This window comes from Vicugna pacos, unplaced genomic scaffold (assembly GCF_048564905.1).
Source record: "Vicugna pacos unplaced genomic scaffold, VicPac4 scaffold_20, whole genome shotgun sequence".
In the NCBI taxonomy this organism is placed as follows: Eukaryota; Metazoa; Chordata; class Mammalia; order Artiodactyla; family Camelidae; genus Vicugna; species Vicugna pacos.
In genome coordinates this window covers 79,703,886-79,709,885 of record NW_027328741.1, presented here as the reverse complement: position 1 = coordinate 79,709,885, position 6,000 = coordinate 79,703,886, and the positions used below count along the sequence as shown (strand labels likewise).

Here is a 6,000-nt window from a genome sequence, read left to right as displayed (position 1 = left end):
AATACTTTCAAGGATGAACCAGAAACCATTTAGTACATTTGTCTCTCTCCATGTGTTAGTTTTTTTCCAAATTCTTCCATTTTCTCTTCTTCCTTACAAGAAATTATTTAAATTTACTTACATATTGTTCCATCAAATGATCAAATCAATCAAATATTTTTTTTCTTAAATGGTTACTTAGTCTCACATTTAAATTTTAACTCCATTTAAAACAAATAAGGAAAATACAGGTACAAATCTATGTTTATTGTTCAAATAAGAAATTTGCAGATATTTGTGGACATTTGACAACATCAATTTTAATCTTTGTTATCTTGCATAATCTGGTAGTCCTCTGGTAGATCAGTTTTAATTAGGATGACGTTGATAAACTGAAGATGGTTGATGAGTTGGCTTTGAAAGAGAGGTAGTTGATGTATCAGCTATCCCTGGCACTGGAAACCGTGGGTTGCTCCCTGGTTGAAATTTAGAAAAACGACCTTCACTGGCAGATTTGTTGTGATATCTATTTGGAAAAGTAGAAGGCTCCAACATCAGTCCATAACAATTGCTCTGTATGGGAGACAAGATGCTGTATTGAGAATTAGAAGTTGTAGTTGTAATGAAGTTCACAACAGTGTCATTTGCTTCATTGAAGCTGCTTTGAGAGTGCCCGTGGACAGTGGTAAACTGACTTAAAATAGCACGTTGATCCACTGCAATTTGCACTCGTGGTCTAACTGATATTGATGATGGAGGAGAAAAATCACCTCTGATCGGGGTATTTGTATCACCAATAATGTGGCTAGTAGGGGGCTGACTTATTAGATTCATATTTAAATTTGCAGGAGATAAAAATGCACTTTCTCCACTAGTGTCAGCCACAAAACCAGAATTAAGATTATCCACATTACCACCTGATTTAAAGTGCTTCTTGTTGAAATCTTCATCCAATGAAGATACCAGAGAGGCATTTTTAATCCCAACTCTTCTTTTTATTCTCACTAAAAGCTGGGGACAGACTCGTTTAAAATTTGGATAATGATAGAATTGCAGCTACAACCAAAGGAGAAAAATTTTAGTAATATTTTAAACCAAAATACAAGACTACAATAAGCCTAACTAATAAAACCTCAGATTTCACGTTTACTGTGCATAGAAAATATCATCAAAATATAAACAATGCTGATGATATTTTGAAGTTCCTTATTTGGAAAATACAAATTTAAATTTTATAGTCATCAAATTTAAGAAGTTAACATTTGCAGCAACGGTGAATTCCAATTTTTAAAGCAACTTTAATACCTTTATTTAGATTTCTGGTGTGATTCATAGTTGCAAGCAAAGTTTCTCATAATCTTGACTACTTAAGGCACTGTCCTCATTTTTTTGAAAAAATAAAGGATTTTAGTCTTAGTAGTTCTATACAATTTTCAAAATCTAGCTTTACATTTATATTACCATAGATTGATGTACAAAATAAACTTTTATATATAAGTTACCAAGTCGTAACTAATATTTCTGAATATCTTGCTTAAAACAGAGACTAATTTTTCTTCTGCCAGAATGTCAGCTAGACAAGCAGATCTTTGAAAATTCTGCCACTCTTTACTAAACCCATAAAGCTTAAGCTCTCTAACTAAACTTTTCATACTTCCAGTTTCAAATATAGTGAAAGGGGACTTTCTTTCCAAAACTTCCTTCTTAAAGACATCTTCATCAATCACTACAGAGGTTCCATTATCATCCCAACAGATGGATTTAAATTGGTCACTCCCAGTCATTTTCCAGAGTATTCTGGGAAATGTCAGAGAACGAAAATTATTATCTTCATCTGGTTCAGAGACACAATGTGTGTAACATGGTCTTTTTATCATGGATTCTTCAGAGAAAGTCTGGAAAATATTTTCCTCAATCATAGACCTCAAGTCCAAGTCCCCAGAGAATGTTTGATCACACAATAGAGATCTACCGGGGTTTCCTGAACCAGTTTGTTCATCTTTACGAGACACATCTTGAATTTCTGAACAAACATGTGCCATCTCAAATAAATTTTTCCACAGCTACTTTTCTAATCAGCATGATTTTGAGCACTGCAGCTACAAATGCAGCTTTGGCAGTCTTGCACAGATAAACTGCTAGGCCATCACAATGGTTCTCAACCTGAGTAGCTGTCACATCACAAAGCGACTGATCTCCTACCAACCCAAGAGTAACATTCAGCCACTGTTTACTTCTCATTCATCCAGTTAAAATGAAACATATAGGATGCTTATGTTTATAGTGTTATCTGCAAATCTTATTCCCACAAAATCTTTTTAAATAATTTAATTTTGGGGTCTATGAAATAAAACCAATCTCCATCCTTTTGTACACAAATTTATACCAGATTGGTGAACAGAGTATAAATAATGCACAAAATATCTATAGTAATTTTAAAGTTTTGGAATTTAAAGTGAAATTTGTGTAAAAACTGTAAAGAAATGGTATAATGATTTCATCATCATTTGTAATTAAAGTGAAACTTAGTTTGATTTGGAAATGGAAGTAGTTATTTATCTGTGTACTTTACAATATGTATCTCTATATTCAAAACATGTGAAGAATAAATATGTTTATTTTTTATGTTTATAAATAAATGATAAATATTTATGAAATAAAATTAGATTAAAATAATCATTAAAATTTAAGAAATCCCAAAGGGTGGCATTTTTGTTTTAAATTGTAATTCAGTGCTATAAGTAAAACAAATGTAATTTAATATACTACTTTAAAATTACAAGAGAGACAATCTTATGGTATATTTACAAATGTTTGTTTTTGCCATTCTTTCACTCAGAGGTTTCTCAGTGCATAGAACTAATAAATTTTCTTGTCATCTATATAATACATACCCTTGGGGCTTCTGTTATGTGTTCCAAAATGATGTTGATTAATACTCTTATGCACAATATCCTGGGTTCAATAAATGTGCCTCCATTAAGGGGGAAACAAACAATCAAAAAACAAAGAAATAACAGTGTATGTGGGTTGGGGTGGAAAAGACCAGGTAATGCATTTTAGGAAGCAACATATTTCTCAGTCCTGAAACATTTGTCATTGTAAGTATAATACGGCATTTTAAGGCAAGTGTCTTGTGCACTAATTGTAATAATAGCTATGTTCTGTATCAGTAAACTGTAGTAAATCCAGTTCTACCAATACTTATATACTTATTTAGAAATAAATTCCGTTAAACATAAGCCAAATTCAAAATGGGAGATAAAATTTTTAAATAAATAAATGTACCCTCAACTACAATGTAAAATTTTCCTTCAGTATCTGTAAATTCCATTCTAAATAAATAATAGCAACCTGAATTTATTGCACGTTATAAGTATTAGAAATTATAGTTAAGTTGGGTTTAGTCCTCATTCATAAATATTACTTAACATATGTAAATGAATATATGTGATACCGTCCATTAGAAAACAAAGAATTCAAAAATAACAATCTGAAAATATGTAGGAAAATTATTCACAGATTGGATATTACCTTTTTTTATAAAAATATTCTTAACAAATTTGCTCTAGATTGAATGTAACTAAACATAATAAAAGCCATATATGGGAAACCCATGACTAACATCAAGTTCAATATTAACATACAGTAATGTTTTCATCTGGCCCAGTAATAAGAAGAAGTAGCTCATTTTCAGAAGTCCTAAATTACAGTACTAGATGTCCTAGCCAGAACAAGTAGTCAAGAAAAATTATAAAAGGCATCCAACTTGTAAAAATGCAGTAAAATTTTTACAGATGACATAATTATGCATAGATAGAAAACTCCATATACTCCTCCAGTGACTGTTAGAAATAATGAACAAACTTAGTAAACTTGCAGAATACAAAATCAATATACAAATATCCGTTGCATTTATGTATACTAAAAACACATTATCAGAAAGAGAAATTAGGGAAACAATTGTGTGTAAATTAATACCAAAAATATTAAAATACGAATAAATTTGATAAGTGCAATAAAAGATCTAAGCATAGATGTGTAAATTACAGGTGCAAGAAATAAAAGCAAACAAAATAAATACAAAGATATTCTGTGCTCATGGATTGTATACATTGTGAGGAAATATTCTAATCTATCTTTTACATGTTCAATCTCCCAGCACTAATTATTGAGGAGAATGTCTTTTCTTCATTTTATACTCTTGCTTTCTTTATCATGGGTTAAAAGATCATAGGTGTGAGGGATTATATTTGGTTGCTCTATTCTCTTCAATTCATTGGTGTCTGTTTTTGAGCCAGTATCATGTTGTTTTAAATACTAAAGCTTTGTAGGACTATTTAACGTCAGAGAACTTTACACCATTATATTTAATACACTTTTTGAAGATTATTTTGGCAACTCATGATCTTTGTGGTTACATATAAATTTTGAAATTATTTGTTCTATGAAATGGAAAATTATCATGGGTATTTTGACATGAATCACACTAAATGTAGATTGCTTTGGGTAGTAGGGTTGTTGCAACCACATTGTTTCACATTATTAACACAAGAGATTTTTTTCATTTCTTTGGACCAGTTTTAATTTCATTCATCAATATTTTCTGTTTTTTAATGTATAGGTTTTCTCCTTATTTGTTAACTTATTTGTAGGTTTTCTTTACATATATATAATTAAATACATTGTATTTGTAAATACATTTCCTGCACAAATACAACAGGCAGAAGGCAGTGGCAAGTCATATTCAAAGTCCTGAATGAAAATAGCTGTAATCTAAGATACTTTATCAAGCAAGGCTACCTTTTAGTGTAGAAGGTGAGATAAATAGCTTCCACACAAGCAAATACTAAAAGAATTAAGCAAGAGAAAAAGAAATAATGAAAGATCTACTCTAAATAAAAAACAAGCAGGAAGCTATAGAACAGAGAAAGGTATAATTAGAAAGGAAATAGCTACAATGACTTACAACAGAATAAATATGATGTTGTAAAACAGGACGTCAAAATTTTATGCGTCACCGACTGAAACATGAAAATACAGTGTTTTCTTCTTGTTTCTCTTCTCTGCAGGATGGGTTTGAGTTATATTCTTATCAGTTAAAATAAACAGAAATATCATAGGTCAATATAAATATAAAACAACGTAATAATAAGTCAAAAGCTTACAATGAATTCACAAAGCAAAAAAGAAACCAAGATTATAAAAGAATACTTATCAAGCCACAAAAAGAAAAAGAAATGAACAAAAAGGAAATACCAATCAACTGGAAAATGAAGTTAAAAATGGAAATAAACACTAGTCTATTAATAATTATCGCAAATGTTAATGGATTTAGTACTTCAATCAAAAGATATATATTGTCAGATGGGATAATATAACAAGACCCTACATTATGACGAATACAAGAGAACCACTTTTGCGAGAGGAACACACATCAAATTTATGTCAGAAGATGGAAAAATATATTCCATTCAAATGTACATATGAAGAATGCAGGACTAGCAGTACTGACTTCACACAATAGAGACTTTACAAGAAAGGCCATAGAGAAAGATAAACAAGGACATGATATAATGATTAAAGGAACAATGCAAAATGGGGGTATTATACTCATTAATGTATATGCACTCAATAGAGTAGCCCCTAAATATATAAAGCAAATACAAATAGATAAAAAGACAGAAATCCCTGGGAACACAATCAGAGTTGGAGACTATAACTCCCCATTACATCACTGGACTGGTCTTTCACACAGAAAATTAATAAGGGAACAAAAATACTAAAAGACATTATAAAATAATTGGAGATGGTTGATATTTTTAAAACAGTAATTCTCCCCAAAACAGAATATGCACTCTTTTCTGTGCACATGGAACATCTTCTAGGAAAGATTATGAACTCAGGCTCTGAAAAAGCCTCAAAAAATTTAAGAAGATAAAAAATATTTCAAGCATCTTTTCTGAGTATAATACCATGAAACAGAAAAACAGGGAGAAAAAATGACACCATCCAGAATAA

At 30.6% G+C, this 6,000-nt stretch overlaps 1 long non-coding RNA gene across 4 annotated transcripts in view; it reads right to left on the bottom strand.

The window, feature by feature from the left end:
- Nucleotides 1-225: 225 nt before the first annotated feature.
- Nucleotides 226-6,000, bottom strand: part of LOC140694061 (uncharacterized) — a 36,681-nt gene continuing 30,906 nt past the window's right edge. For 2 of the 4 annotated variants that reach the window (XR_012069806.1, XR_012069807.1), the window contains exon 4: nt 226-552. This is a non-coding gene — a long non-coding RNA (uncharacterized lncRNA). Of the gene's footprint in view, nt 553-861; nt 1,036-2,873; nt 2,954-6,000 lie in introns of those variants that run through there. The other 2 variants (XR_012069809.1, XR_012069810.1) reach the window with 2 other exon arrangements.